At 38.4% G+C, this 16,537-nt stretch overlaps 1 protein-coding gene and 1 pseudogene across 1 annotated transcript in view; one reads left to right on the top strand and one right to left on the bottom strand.

Moving 5' to 3' along the window:
* The window catches only part of FNIP1 (folliculin interacting protein 1), a 110,490-nt gene that overhangs the window by 93,540 nt on the left and 413 nt on the right, over nucleotides 1-16,537 (bottom strand). The gene's annotated exons all lie outside the window — the stretch shown is intronic.
* On the top strand, nucleotides 6,449-7,232 carry LOC105978505 (annotated as a pseudogene).

Below are 16,537 nucleotides of genomic sequence, written 5' to 3'. Positions count from 1 at the left end.
ATCCTAAGAGACGAGTTTGAAAAATGTTTCCAAAAATGGAATTGCGAATTTGACGAATGTATTATGTATAATGGAGAGTACTTTGAAGGTGATGAGGTTGGTTCGTTAAAAAAAAATTAAATACAGCTTTGGAAGAAAAATTCTAGGTTTTTTTTGGGGGGGCGTAGGGAGGGGGAACCCCTTTGTACCAGGAATGTATTATGTATAATGGAGAGTACTTTGAAGGTGATGAGGTTGGTTCGTTAAAAAAAAATTAAATACAGCTTTGGAAAAAAAATTCTAGGTTTTTTTTTTGGGGGGGGTGGGGAGTATGCCCTGGTATTTCCTTTTATTAGTAATAACACTTTAAATCTTATCTTTTTTTTTAAGTCTAATGTCTGTGGGAGTTGCAAGCATTACACATAAACACATAAGCTGCAACACGATATGTAATTTATATTACCAGCAAGATACACAAAAGTGGAAAATCATTAAGTGTGAGCCACTGCATCTCAAACAGGTCATAAATTGGGACTACCTGTAATGAGCAAGGCTATGCATCAAAATCATGGAGACTTTAAAAACAAAGCAACAAAGGGTTCATGAGAGAGGGAAAGTGAGAAAGGAGAAGGAAAATATGAGGAGATGATGCCCAGGGCATAAGTGGAGAGCAAATGTTTTGAGAATGATGAGGGCAACGAATGTACAAATGTGCTTTACACAATTGATGTATGTATGGATTGTGCTAAGAGTTGTATGAGCCCCCAATAAAATGATTAAAAACAAAGCAACATGCCCAAATATTATCAACACCCCCCCCCTAAAAATCAACCCTAGAAAACTCAGTATTAATTCCAAATAGGGCAATACAAAGGATTTTTATAAGTCTACTGGTGATTCTTACATACACTCCAGTTAAGAACCACTGACAATTAGAAAATAAAGATCACAACTTTATCATATTACCATATATACTTGAGTATAAGCCAACCAGAATATCAGCCAAGGTATCTAATTTTACCACAAAAACTGCATTTACAATGTGCTGGAAAACTCGGCTTATACATGAGTATATACGTTAAGTGTCCTATTTTTAGATATATAGAGTTATTCCTAGTGGATTCCAAGTTTCTTAGAATAGACTATTCTACTAAAAGTGGTATCTTGCTGCTTTTCATTCTGTTGTCTGCTTATAGTATACTGTAATTCAAAAAAACACCATAAATTGATGATTTCAATAAATAAAAATTTATTCTCTCCAAGTTTAGGAGACACCAGCTCTAAGGGAAGGCTTTCCCTGTTGGCTCTTGAGAAAAATCTTTGTTTCCTATCCTCATCCTTGAAGATTTTCAATGTATTTTGACATCAGTCTTCCTGAGGCTAGGGGGTTCTCAGTGCAAGGACCCTAACTCCAAAAGGACATGCTCATTCTGTTTTCTTTTCTGATCATAGTTAGGTCCCTCATAATATGCTTACTTCTCTCCCCTTTTATCTCTTGGAAAATAAGGGTGATGTAGGCCACACTCCCCCTACATTGGATCAGGGCTGTGACCTGAATCAGCATACTGCATCTCACACTAATCCCCTTACAACTGATTGGTGATCTCACCAGATCACCTCCTGGGGGATGGTTAAATACAAAATTTCATACCTATCAAATTTTTGAGAATCATGGTCCAATCAAGTTAACACATTTTGGGGGAAAATAATTCAATCCATGATAGTAAATAAATATTTTCCATTTTCAAGTACAGCTAAAGTTAAGTCACCATTCTTATTTACTAAGCAAATTATATACAAGGTATGTGTTTTAGCAGATTATTAGAATTAATAAAATCCCATTATTTCTCTTTCTAAATTTTAGAAACATAATTTTATACTATATCAAGTACACTGTAGATAATATTACTATACTCATTAGAAAACTGCTTCTGAAATATCAAAACAACACAGAAAAATAGCAACAGAAGATAATTAAGCAAAATCAAAAGTTAATCACTAGGTTTCAATAAGTGGTGCCAGATAAACTGACTATCCATATTGGGGACAGGGGGAGTAGAAGTGCAAGCCTAACTCACTATGTGTGGTTGTTAGGTGCCATCAAGTTGGTCCTAACTTGTACCAACCCTATATACCACAGAAAAACCTGCTTGGTTCTATCACATCTTCACAATTGTTCCTATGTTTGAGCCCGCTGTTACAACTACTGTGTCAAGCCATCTCATTAATGGTCTTCCACTTTTTTGCTAACCATTCTATTTTACCAAGCATGATGTCCTCCAGGGGCTGTTTCCTCATAACATGACCAAAATGCATGAGACTAGAGTCTGGCCATTCTTGTTTTCTAAGGAGCATTCGGGTTTTATTTCTTTTAAGAAAGATTTCTTCTTTCCTTTGGCAGTCCACAGTATATTTAATATTCTTTGCCAACTTCATAAATGAAAGACACCATTAGTTTCCAGGGGGGCTTTTTTGCTCTTTTTTTTTCTTTCTATGCATTGTCCAGCTTTCACATGCGTATGAGGCAATTGAAAAATATCACGTGGCGTGGGTCAGGTGCACCTTAGCCCTCAAAGTGACATTTTTGCTCTTTAACACTTTAAAGAAAGAACCTGTGCAGATCTGAACAATGGAATCTGTCATCTGATTTCTTTACTGCTGCTAACAGGGCTGCCATGAGTCATCATTGACTAAATGGCAGTGTGCTTCCATGAGCATTGATTCTGGATCTAACTAAAGAGAAATCCTTGACAACTTCAATCTTTTCTCCATTTATCATGATGTTGCTTACTGGTCGAGTTAGAAAGATTGTTTTCTTTATATTAAGGGAAAGTGATCTTCTTTCTTTATTAAGGGAAAGTCCCTGATCTTCATCAGTGTTTCAAATCCTCTTCTCTCTTAGCATGCAAAGTTGTATGATGGGCCTATCACAGATTGTTAATGAGTCGTCTTCCAACCGACTGTGTTGCTCTTTTTTTTCCTTTTTTAGGAGCTCATACAAGTAAATTAAAATTTACTTGTAAATTAAAATTTACTTGTATGCTTAGTTCAACAATATTCTCGATACTTTCTATCATCTCTCCTGACAATAGTCACAGGTCACAATAGCCACATTTCTCTGAGAATTGCATGGTATACAATCATTTGTTCTAAAGAGGGGTTGGTTGTTGGGTGAATGGGTAAAATGTGATAGCACATTTTAAACTTTGTTGGATTTAAAACTTGGTAAATTTTAAGATTTTTTTAAAAACTCATTTTATTAGGGAATCATACAACTCTTATCATAATCCATACATACATCAATTGTGTAAAGCACATTTGCACATTCATTGCCCTCATCATTCTCATAACATTTGCTCTCCACGTAGGCCCCTGGCATCCTCATTTTTCCCCTCCCTCCCTGCTCCCCCCTCCTTCATGAGCCCTTGATAATTTATAAATTATTATTTTGTCATATCTTGCCCTCCCTGTCCAACGTCTCTCTTTACCCACTTTTCTGTTGTCCGTCCCCCAGGGAGGAGGTCACATGTAGATCCTTATAATTGGTTCCCTCTTTCCAACCCACCCTCCTTCTACCCTCCCAGTATCGCCACTCACACCACTGGTCCTGAAGGGATCATCCACCCTGGATTCCCTGTTCCTATCTGTACCAGTGTACATCCTCTGGTCTAGCCATATTTGTAAGGTAGAATTAGGATCATGATAGTGCAGGGGGCGGGGGGGAAGCATGAAAGAACTAGAGGAAAGTTGTATTTTTCATTGTTGCTACATCGTACCCTGACTGGCTCGTCTCCTCCCCAAGACCCTTCTGTAAGGGGATGTCCAGTTGCCTACAAATGGGCTTTGGGTCTCAGACTCTGTGTTCTTCTTCATAAAGACCAGCTTCTCATTTTTTGCTCATAAAAACTGAATACAGTGAAAGAACACAACTGTCGCATACTTTTTTGGGTCATATATGCAAAAATGCCTCTACTAGTTTAGTGTACTGGTCAGAATAGCTAGGATATTCTATAATTAAAAAAATATTAACAACCCCAAATTCCGTAGCTTGACATTTATGAGAATGCCCAGTTACTTCCTTTCAAAAAAGTAAACTATGGATATTAGCTGTTTTCACAGCACATGACAGCAGGATGAACTCTAACCAGCCCAGAAATGACACAAATGTGTGCCACTTATAGACATAATAGTCACAGGGCCCTGTTTGACTATGAGTTGGCTGGGAATTAAAACTACAACGCGTGAAAATATCAACTTTAATGGGGAAAATGCAGGGAGGATGCAGATTCTAAATATACATTAAAGGCAAACAAACAAACAAACAAAAATATTCACTTACAAACAAAAAATATATATACGTTAAAGGAAAATGTGTTAGCGCACTATTCTAAGTGGTATACAAACACAAATATGAGAAGTTATATTATTCTCAAGAAACATCAAGTAGTCCAGCTGAGAATTCCTATCTAGAACAATAACTAGAAAGAAGACTAAAAAGGAGAAGTGGACAAAGATGAAGAGTGAGATGGAATTCTAATACTTGAAAGCCTGCCATGCCAATTAATCCTCAAAATAACTCTAAGAAGTAGGTGCAGTGGACCCTGGAACTCTCGCCAGCATCTTCTCCTCCTCCAACTAGCATTTGGGCAAGACTGACCTCACCACTAGCTCAAAATGTGAACATTGGTAGTGAAGCCAATCAGAGCAGCTCCATTTCCTTTGCTACAGTAACTAAAGGAGGCTTAACCAATTAGGTCGTGAGATGACACAGGTAAGTTCAGAGATGAAACAGTTTATGGCTTTTGCTAGAAATCCTGAGAACCTATCTCCTAGAGGAGTGGTGTGGGGTGGAAACCTAGAAGCATTGCTTCTAGCATTTTGTAATGAGAAAAGAGAACAAAGCTTAAGAACACATTTACTATATGCCAGAACTAAGGTTTGAAAACCAAGCTGTCTGACTTAAGAACCAAACAACAAAGATACAAACTAGTTTTAATGACTACATGACACTGCTTCTCAAGGTTACATATTCAGAAACGAGTTGGGCAGGAATCAGAAGTCAGATCCTTTACCCCAAATGCTAACTCTAGAGCAGCAGTTCTAATCTGTGGGTCTCAACCCCTTTGGCAGTCAAACGACCCTTTGAGAGAGGTCGCCTAAGACCATCAGAAAAAACCTATTTCCAATGATCTTAGTAACTGAGACACTGCTCCTCTATCCAGTCTCCAGGCAGGTCCGCTCACATGCAGATACGCCCACATATGAGTACACGGCATGAAGACTGTTACTCATGCTACACCATGCTTCAGGACAAAATTTCATTTATTTAGAAATAAATATTTCACAATATATAATTACACAGTTTTTTGATTAATCACTATGCTTTAATTATTTCAGTTTGTTACAATGAAAATATATCCTCTATCTCAGATATTTACATTACGATTCATAACAGTAGCAAAATTACAGTCATGAAGAAGCAACAAAAATAATTTTATGGTTGGGGTCACCACAACATGAGGAACTGTATTAAAGGGTCGTGGCATGAGAAAGGTTGAGAAGCACTGCTCTAGAGGGTTCTGATATACTGAGCTTAAAAGTTCCACCTTTTAAAAAAAACCTCTAGGACTAAGCTGCTTAAATTACTCACCAGCATCAAGGCACTTAAATTCACTGTGCTTCAGTTTACCTGTCGATAAAATGGGGATATGATCCAACATATTTTCTAAAGTGAGAATTCTGTCAATACATGCAAACCATGGCACAGAATAATCCCCTATTAATAGAGAATTGATTAAAATTTTGTGATTTGATCAGTTTAAGAAACACAGTTTAATGTAATGATATGAAGGAGAAAACACAAAGTGAGAATTCCATGGGAAAATGTTCAGAGAGGCATTAGGAGTCAGAATGAGAAGATGTCAGTGGAAATGGAAAGTGATGGTTCTTTAAAGAACAAATCCGTTTTCCATTCAGTAACTCATGCACATTTTGTTTCACCTCATTCACTGCGATCCCCACAATGCAGCACCATTAGCCCTCTCTGCGTTTCCTGTTTCATTCCTCCTCTGTTCCTACTGCTTCTGAACTTTGTATTGGGGTAAATGCTGCCCTTTGATCTCAAATATTTGATTATTCTAAGGGTGTGCATAACTCCTTAGTGTTATTGTTCTCTTTATAAAACTGCCTAGTGTTTGGCTGAACATTGAGCCTTGGGGACAAGTTCATTTTCCGACTAGAGTAACTAAAGTTCACCCTGTCCTGCATGGGAGCATGAGTCCGGATGCTCGTAGCCATCTCGGTGAGGACCATGTTACAGCCAAACATCTTGCTCACCAGTATAGCAGTCTTGCTCACCAGTATAGCAGGAGTTGGAAAAACCACACTAGGCAAAGAACTTGCATCAAGATCAGGACTAAAATACATTAATGTGAGTGATTTAGCGCAAGAAGTTTCATCACCAGTTATCATGGGGTCTGGTAACAGGACTTCTCCCAAGACCATGCCGAAAGATGCACAGATGATGCACAAAGCCTGGAGGATGTGGAGATTTCAGAATATAAGCCAAACATTATAAATCAGATGCTGGAGCTTGCCTTCCAATACACGACTACAATTCTAGATAACGCAAAAACTTATTCAAGCCATGGTAAGAAAGCAACTGTTGATGCAGATGATGTGCAATTCGCAATCCAGCATCATGCTGACCAATCTTTTACTTCTCCCCTAAACCCCCAAAGAAAAAATTTTACTAGATGTGGCAAGGCAAAGCAATCAGACCCCTTTGACATTGATCAAGCCATATTCAAGTCCTAGATTACCACCAGATAGGTATTGCTTAAGTGCTCCAAATTATAGACTTAAGTCCTTAAAGAAAAAGGCACCTGCGTCTGCAGGAAGAGTTAACAGTTCCAAGGTTGAGTGTTGATTCCATTACTAGCAGACCTAGCACTCCCACACTAGGCACACTAACCCCACAAACCCTGTCTGTTTCAAGGAAAGTAGGCACTCCAATGCCCATTATAGGATAAAGGTTTACTCTACAGATGCCTACCTCCCAGTCCCCCCTTGTAAACACATCAATTCCAGCAACATCAGCGGTTCAGAACCATCATTAATTGGGTCAAAAAATATTCTTATTGTCACTAACGTGGTTTCATCACAAAATTCTGGCAGTGAGCCATCAAATGCACTGAAGAAAATGTGAAGATGAGGATGCTGATGATGATAACAATGACTATGATGGTTTGTGATCTAGCCTTGGTGCACTTAACAGGTACTCTTGGTCCTGAATCCATTGTACTTAAACATGCATGCTGTTTTCATGCCTGTCAGAAAATTTAATTAGCATTTGTTAAGTGAATATAATTATAGTTTTGCATTGAGATGTTGGATTTTAAGAAATAGAATTAGTTAATAGTTTTTCATTAGCCTTTCAGTATAAATTAGGTATTCAAAAAAAAGTGACTAAAGCAATAGTTTCAAAGGCTCCACCAGTCTTTATTTGACCAGTAAACCTGGTCTTTTTTATGATTGAGTTTTACTTAACATTTTTCTTCCATTCTATCCAGTCTTCTAATATGATCCCTTAAAGAGCTGTTGGCACTAATAGGCAGATGCCATGTAGGTTTAGTGCTTCTCAACCTTCTTAATGCCGTGACCCTTTAATACAGTTCATGTTGTGGTGACCCCCCAACCATAAAATTATTTTCACTGTTACTTCATAGCTGTCATTTTGCTACTGTTATGAATCAGGTGACCCCTGTGAAAGGGTCGTTTGACACCCCAAAGGGGTTGCGACTAGTTCCTCTAGTTGCAGGGTCTTAGAGGCTGAGGTTTGCTTGGTCCATTAGTCTATTACACTTACTGTTTCCATGAATCTTCCATTTTCTCCAGTGTTTTCCTCCAGACAGGGAGATAGCTGCTCACAATCTTTTCTGACCTCAGTTGCTACTCACCGAAGTAGGATGTAGAACATTGTTTCTAAGACTAAATTTGAAGCTATATTTTTCACTAACCTGTTTTCTTTCATTGAACATAGTGTAAGTGGTAATCCTACCACTTAGGTAATGAGTAAAAAATTTTAATATTTGTATTTTTACAACATTTAGGATCAAATATTGATTCCTTGGAATATTACAAAGTAATGATCTATAACTGTCATCTTCCCACTTCAATAAGATGCCACAGGATTTTTTGTAAAGAATATTATAACCCACTTTCTACAGTTTCTAACATAAGATTAAAAAGTGCAACATGTGGAGGGCAGTATTTTGCAAATAAAATACCTGTAACTGCAGCATCTTTAAAAATGAGGTTTAAAAAAACAAAATTTCTGAAATGATGCTACAACTATACCTGTAAGTTAGCTTTTAAGGACTTTAACTTAAAATGTGACATAAAATCAAAATTACTGGAATTGAAAAAAATAACAGCATTACAGATTATTTCCCCTGCAGAAATAATACACAGATCGTTTTAGCCATGTGGCCATTTATTTGCCACTCATTTATTCCTCACCTATCTCACTTTCTCCCCTAAACATGTTCCATAAGAAACAATAAAACAGAAAAACCCTGTAGAACATCAGTAACCTCTAACATGATAAATCCAATGGACACTTTTTGGCCTCTCAATAAAATATGTCAGCAGCTTGCATACAGCACAGTCCATCACTACACCTTAGTTTTGAAACTTTTTTGGGGGGTGGGGGATTTCTTAACACTAGATCCCTCCTTTTCCTACCATCAGTTTCGGTCAGTCCGTCTTTGTAGACTTCCCAGAACTATACATTAGAAAGGCGAGGTTCTGTGCTTCTATTCTTCTCTTAGACGATCTCATCCACCCTGTCTTTTTACTACTGATCCTAAGTTACTAATTGACCATCAAGAACAAATTCATATTTTCAATCCAACCTCTCCTGTGAACTCATGATTTATTTCATTAAAGACTCATGATTTATTTCATTAAACTGTCAAATGAACGTCTCTAGTGGATGTTTCACAGGCAATTAAAGCTGGAACAAATGTTCAAAATAGAATTTTTTATTCTTCCCCTTGAATTATTTAATGTATTCATTCTGTAGATATTTACTTGGCATATATTACATGCCAGACAATGCTCTATACTGGACACTGGCATAACAATGTATACAAGGTGAAGACACAAAATAAAGTGTGTCAGTCTGGGTATTTTAGAGAAACAAATCCACAAAAACTCATGTATAAGAGAGTTTTATATAAAGGTTAAGTGCACATCAAGAAAACATCCCAACCCAATGCTACCCAAGCCCACAAGTCCAACATTAAGCCAGATATCCGACACCAATCCACAAAGTCCTCCTCCATGTCACCAAACACACACTATGATGCCGACTGCAGGAGGAGAGGCGAATCAGTGAATGTGTTAAGCATCTCAGCGCTGTCATGTCTCCACATGGCTGCTCCAGCACCCAGGGCTGCAGCTTCTCCTAGGGGATGTCTTGCAGGAAGTGAACCTTGTCAGTTAAAGCAGGGAGCTGGTTAAGGAAACTGCACCCTGGTCTGACCATCACAAAGCAAGAGACCCGAGAACTCGAAAGGCGAGGCTTGCTGAGCCATTTATCTCTCTGCCCTTCAATTAACCCCACATGTGTTTATCAGCCAGGTTGGCACAATAAACTTTAACTATATCACAAAGTCACCCAAAAAAGTTGTGATAAATATAAAAAGCTCTGAAAAATAGTAGGCAAGAAAGCTGCTGCCTTCACAATATTCTTCCCTCCCTTTGAAAATGGCATCTACCTAACTCATAGTTTCCTAAGCTTACTTGATCTACTGCTTCATTGTCAGAAAGGAAGAAAACAAAAATCATTAAGCACCACCCCCTTTCCTGGCAATTAAAAACTTCTGTACTACAGTCCATGATCCAGGAACAAGTGCAGATAACTGCTTTTGCAGTGTCCTGGCTCATTCCAGCACCCCCAGGGGGTGGTAATGACCCCACTCTGGGAAACAATGACCTCGCTGCCTAATCCAGAATCCCACAATCAATCTATCAGATGGATTTATAGATTCTAACTCCAAAATGGGCCTTGAAGCTGAAGAACATTCTTGGGCAAAGAAAGGAGACACCGGAAGAGTAACAATATAGTTATGGGTGTCAATGAGCAAGTGACAGAGGAACCTAATCTAGTGTAGGAAGAATCAGAAAACGCTTCCTGGAGGAAGGAAAAGTTAGAATGAGTCCAGATGATAACTAGAAATTAGCAAGACAAAAAGGCATACATACTATGTCAACATCAGGTAATACAGCACAGCTATAACCTAGAACAAATTCAAGGTTATTAAATCTTAAAAAGAGGAGAGTGCATTAATACAAGAGCAGAAAAAAATCAGGAAATTATCAGACTAACAATTTAAAAAGGCACAAAAGAAAATAAGTAAAGGTTTCCCCTGTCCAAATGTGGAACAAGTTAACTACAATTAAATGAAACACATTAAAATTCCAAGTGTCAGTAATGATACTAAAAAATGAAAATGAAAACCCCTCTCTGTAAGTTGTTAAGGCATTAATTCATTACCCTGAAAATGGATAAATCGTAACAAACTTTCATGCGCTTTCCTTTTTCAATAAGGGTCATCACATAGCTGATAAAGGAAACCTTAAAAAATTAGATAATTAAAGATATGACCATTTTGCAACCCTTAAAAAAATGAATTCACGGAATGACCAACAAAAGGCATTAGCCTTTAAAGAAAAGGTCATTGTACAGAGGATGTAACTGGTACAGATAGGAACTGGAAACACAGGGAATCCAGGGAAGATGATCCCTTCGGGACCAGTGGTGTGAGTGGCGATACTGGGAGGGTCGAGGGAGAGTGGGTTGGAAAGAGGAAACCAATGACAAGGAGCTATATGTGACCTCCTCCCTGGGGGACGGACAACAGAAAAGTGGGTGAAGGGAGACGTTGGACAGGGCAAGATATGACAAAATAATAATTTATAAATTATCAAGGGCTCATAAGGGAGGAGAGAGCAGGGAGGGGGAAAAATGAGGACCTGATGCCGGGGGCTTAAGTGGAGAGTAAATGTTTTGAGAATGACGAGAGCAATGAATGTACAAATGTGCTTTACACAATCGATGTATGTACGGATTGTGATAAAAGTAGTATGAGCCCCTAATAAAACGATTAAAAAAAAAAGAAAATGTCACTGTAAAATACAAGGAGACTTCAGAATGTTTGTAGAAAAGTGAATTTAAAAGACAATAAGAAATACAATCTTATTTTTAAACATACTCTTTAAGTTCAATACTAAGTAATGATAGCAACCATTTAACCCAAGTGTGTTGAGGTGCTAACTGCAGGAGAAAGATTAGTTTGTCTACTTCCATACAAACTTATAGTTTCAGAAATCCTATGTAAATAAGGTCACAATTACCGGTAGTCAGAATTGACTCAATGCCAGTGAGTTTTATTTTTCTTAGGAAAGGAGGGTCTTTTAATTATGTCAGTGCAATCTTTAATTATTACTAACTGAAGAAAAATGGGTGTCCTTTAAAGATTCTTTTCAGATTATGAAGCTACATAAGTCAGAAGTAGTCAAACCGGGTCTCCTAAGGAAAAAGACTTTTTGGTAAAGCTTTCTGGGCATTTTGGCTAACTGTCTCACACATCCTCATAATAAGCAGATGCTACTGTTCTTCAGCACTCCAGAAAATCATTAAGTAAAACACCTTGAACATCTCAAAAAACTGTAGCCGTGAACTTTGCTTTGGCTGAACCATTTCCACCTCTCAATAGCCATTATTTAATTGTGCTTTGTCTTCAGAATTGTATTGGCAAAACCGTTTTCATCTCCTGTTACAATTCTTCTATGAAATGCTTTAGGATATTGATCTTGTTTAAAATTTCCATCGAAGGTGATGCTCTTGTCTGCACTGATCTGAGCAGTAACAATCTTGGTACCCATGGAGCAGAACGTTTGTTCAATTTTATTTTTTTAGTCAGAATTGTGTAAATTGAACCAATTAAGATGTTTATGATAATGGCTATTTCTGCTGTTAATCAAAGATCCTTTTCAGCTACAGCATGAACAAGTAGCAATTTTTTCAATTTTTTCCCTTACATGTAGCAGATGTTCTGTAAGTGCAGAACTCATCTTCAACATCATCTCCTTCCTTCTTAAAAAAAGCAATTAACTTGTAAACTGCTGATTTCTTTTAGGGCACTGTCCCCAGGAACTTTTCTTAAGCATCAATGATTTCACAATTTATCTTTCCAAGCTACAGCTTACATTTGATGCTTCTTCATAATTCAATTTTGGCAAATACTCCTTCCAAACTGATATCTTGTCCTTCTTAGTGCCTCAAAATAGAGTTTGTTGAAATATGTTACAGGTGCTAACCTGTTTATTTTGGTCCAAAAATAATTAAATTTTGGTCCACTGTAAATTTTCTCATAATACACATTTTGCATGATTTTTTAGAGATCCTTTATAAGAAGTTAAGTCAAAAGCATCACTATAAAAATCATAGAAACCTTTATTACAGAAAAGTATCAAAATGCGAAGCTACTGTTTCTCAATTTACCTTCCACATAGGTCTGAACTCAGCATTTCTCACTAACCTTTCCCCCAAATAATTCTGTGTTCTTCAATTTATACCATGTCAAAATTGCGGTTTGGGGCATCCTCAAGGGACTCAAATTACTCTTCTTTTCAATGTCTCTTGAGTTTGGGGAACAAAAATAAGTCTGAGAAGGCAAAATTAGGCTGTAGGATAGATGGAGTAAGGTTTCCCAACAAACTTCTCAAAAAATAGTCCTTGCTATACCCTTGATGAATTAGCAGGTACATTTTCATTATAGAAAACATTTTCTCAGAACAACGTTCTTGGCCTTTTGTGTTCTTTAAGGAAATTTATCAAGATTACACCTTTGGAATCCCAAAAGACAGTCACCAAAACCTTCTGCATTCTCTGTTAAGTTGAATATAACTGGCCCAGACAAGCACATTACTGAGAGAACTTCTCAGCAGCCATTCACTGATCGCAGAGACATGTTTAAATAGATTTTGTATGAAGCAGAACCCTAACAGCAATACTTTTTTACTTACTCATGTAGGAATAACAGGCTAAATCACTAATCACTCTTATGTTGTTGTTAGTGCCATTTGTTGATTCCAACTCAGCATCTTAACATTACTCTGTGCAGCATCTTAACATTATTAAAAGTAGGACCAGGCATTATGCAATTCTGACAGCATCTATAGAATATTTTTATTAAAATTTACAACATGAAATTGAACCTTAATTTATTGTATGAGCAACTAATGTTTAGGACTGCAAAGAACAGGAAATAAAACAGTGGTTCTCAAACTTTGGCATCAGACTCACCTAGAAGCTTCTTAAAGTATCTATGGCTGAGGAACAGTGAGTTACATAAAAAAGGAATCAGTTATAACAACAAATCATTAACAAATCTCTTTAACAGGGGAGCTTTTATAGAATAATTATTAAGGAAACATACTCACAAATGCAATATGCAGACTCTTCCAACAAACCTACCATAAAAGAACAGCTTGAGGTAACTGAAAAAATTTGAATATGGACTAAGGCTAGATGATATTAAGGAATTTCTGTTATGAATATTACTGTTTTTAGTTGTTTGCTTGTTAATGACTTTATTATGGGGAACAAAAATCTAGACAAGAGAATTAACAAGATACACCATGTAGGGTGTCACTTTAAAGAGTTACAGCCCAAAGTAAATGGCTTATACACAAAAAAGTGTTATCTTATAACAACAACTTCTCTATGCCTAAAAGCCATGTGACTAAGCACCTTGGTTAAGTACTTTACATGAATCCTTAAAATAACCCTGTGATGGAGATGTTAGGAATCCCTGAGTGGCACATGCTCTGAAAGGTTGGCAGTTTGAAGCTGCCCAGAGGCACCTTGGAAGACAGGCTTAACCATCATCTTCTGGAGAGTCACAACCTTGAAAGTAGAGCCAATATTGTTTTTCTATGAAAAACTAACTCAAAACAAACACTCACTGCCATGGAGTTGATGCCAACTCAGAGTGACCCTATCAGACAGAGTAAGCCTGCCCTGTAGACCTGCCCTGTGACTTTCTAAGACTTGACTCTTCACAGAAGTAGAAACCTCTCCTTCTCCTGTGGTTGTAAACTACTGACCCTGCGGATTGCAGCCTAATGCGTAACCATTCAGCCACCTCCTCCTAAACCAGTGGTTCTCAACCTTCCTAATGCCGCCACCTTTAATACAGTTCCTCTTGTTATGGTGACCCCCCAACCATAAAATTATCTTCATTGCTACTTCATAACTGTAATTTTGCTACTGTTATGAATCGGGCAACCCCTGTGAACTGGTCGACCCCCAAAGGGGTCGGGACCCACAGGTTGAGAACTGCTGTCCAAAGCTGACTAGAACAAAGCAAAACCAAAAGGAGGATCCTACAAAGTAAGGTATAGTAAACTGGTATCAACATTAAATTCGGGTCTATTCAAAAACCTGGGTTACATGAAAAGTTGCTGAACATTTGTAGGAAAACACATAATAAAATCACACATGAGACACCCACTAGAATGCCTATGTGACAATCCTCTTCGACCTCCCACGTCCTTTCTAAAGTTTTGTATGCCAGTGAGCTGTCGGACACCACAATGACCTCATGCCAATGGTCTCCCTCATGCAGATGCTATGTCTCTGTAGTCGTCCTTGTCTTTATGACATTTGTTTTAAACACACAAACACACACACACACACACACACGCACACAAACACATACTTGGGTTGATTAGATCTGTATTTTCCAGCAGAGTAGACTTAACAAGAGTTTTCATTTTCTCACATATACACTTACATCCGTCACCCATCTGTGGTTGCTATATGTTGCTATGATATGGGGAACTATGCCACTGACATTTGAAATACCAGCAGACACTCATAATGGGCAGATTTCAGTAGAACTTCCAGACTAAGACAATCTAAGAAAGTCCTGGCAAGATACTTCAGTCATGGCCAACTACACAGCAAATAGCAGTAACACCTGTCACATTCAAGCAATCACTTTTACATGCACTTCACTTATTGGGCTTACACTGAATACTTTTACTGGGAAAAGGATCATCTGATTATTTTTACAGCTACTTGTCCTGCCTACCTCTCAAGATAGTTGTAAAACTGCAAGATAGACAGGAGAAAGTGCTTAGGCAACTGTAAAGCAGTATTACACAATTATACAGATTATATATTTTTAGATATGAAAATGGTTTTTTATGTGAATAACCTGAACCCCTTGGAAATGTGCATGGCCAAAGTCAACCTTTGCCCAGGAAAGAGAAAGCAGCCAAATGCCACCTTTTTAATACCCACCCCCTTCCCCTAAAGCCTACTTTCTATTGTCTCTTGAGTTTCTACACGGCTCAACACATTATCTAAATTGCACTTCCATTTTTCCAAAGAAAAGCATTGAAAAAATGTTTAAAGAAAGTCATTATATGAGCATGACAAAGACATTTATTTCCTAGTGGCAAAAGACCAATACCTAGAAAACTAAGCACTTTCCCAAGATGTCCACAAGGGAGACGTCTCCATTTTTAAAAGTCAGTTAAATTTCTTTCCAATTAGTAGCTGAATCCCACATGTATTTATTTACTTAATGTCTACTAATACCACCTGTACTGACGCAAGGGTGAATAATTTTCAGTTTCAAAACCTTAAACCGAGGTACAATCATTTCCTATTTAAGCTTGTTAAAAAATGTAAGCGTTCCCCCGCCTCCCTACTACTATGTAACTTGTCTCTGGGCTACCCTGCCAGGTTTGGGTGACATTTTATAGTTAGCCTTGTGACAGTTACAAGTTTCCACATTGCAACAAACATGAAGGCTGTTCGGAATCCAAACCATGTCCTCTTCAAATGCAAATTTCACCCTGAACCTAGGTTTACACCAAGTCTTACAATTCTGAAAAGTTATTCTGCCAGCAACAGGTACCATCACCAAGAATTAACAAAGCTTTCAATACCACAGATATTCTGCTATAATTCTCCATTTTTAAAAACGACTCGAGTTGCAGTCCTAGGCGGGCGATTCTGGGCCCCACTTCACTTATTTCGGCCCAGCTTCAGTTCGGTCAGGAGAAACCCTAACCTCTTAGGTTTCACATTTCTCCTTCGGTAACACTAAGGTCGCTCTGCGCCGTAGCTGCTCACCTCCAATTTCAGTTTCCCCAAACTCTGGGGGGAAAACGAAAACCGCCCCTTCCATTCTCGCTCTGCCAGCCGTCCCTGCCCTCCAAAGAAGGACTCAAGCGGCTACTCCCTCCCCAAAACCACTCACGCGGGGCTCGAGCAGCCGAGGGGCGACTCGTCGCGGGGAGGAGGGAGAACTAGTTGGAAGCCAGTGGCTGAGGTCCAATTCAGCCCGCGCCCAAATCTGGTCGCCGCCAGGAAGGCGTGAGGACCCAGCGCCCCAGGCCGCGGGGCTCGAACCGGCGGAGCCAGGCGCGCGTGGCTGCCCCGCGGGACGTAAACAAACCCGCCGGGAGAAGC

Source organism: Echinops telfairi, unplaced genomic scaffold (assembly GCF_000313985.2).
Source record: "Echinops telfairi isolate 266 unplaced genomic scaffold, ASM31398v2 ScPeMD7_7469;HRSCAF=8507_1, whole genome shotgun sequence".
In the NCBI taxonomy this organism is placed as follows: Eukaryota; Metazoa; Chordata; class Mammalia; order Afrosoricida; family Tenrecidae; genus Echinops; species Echinops telfairi.
Note: the sequence above shows the minus strand (reverse complement) of the source record. Positions and strands in the feature narration are given on the sequence as shown.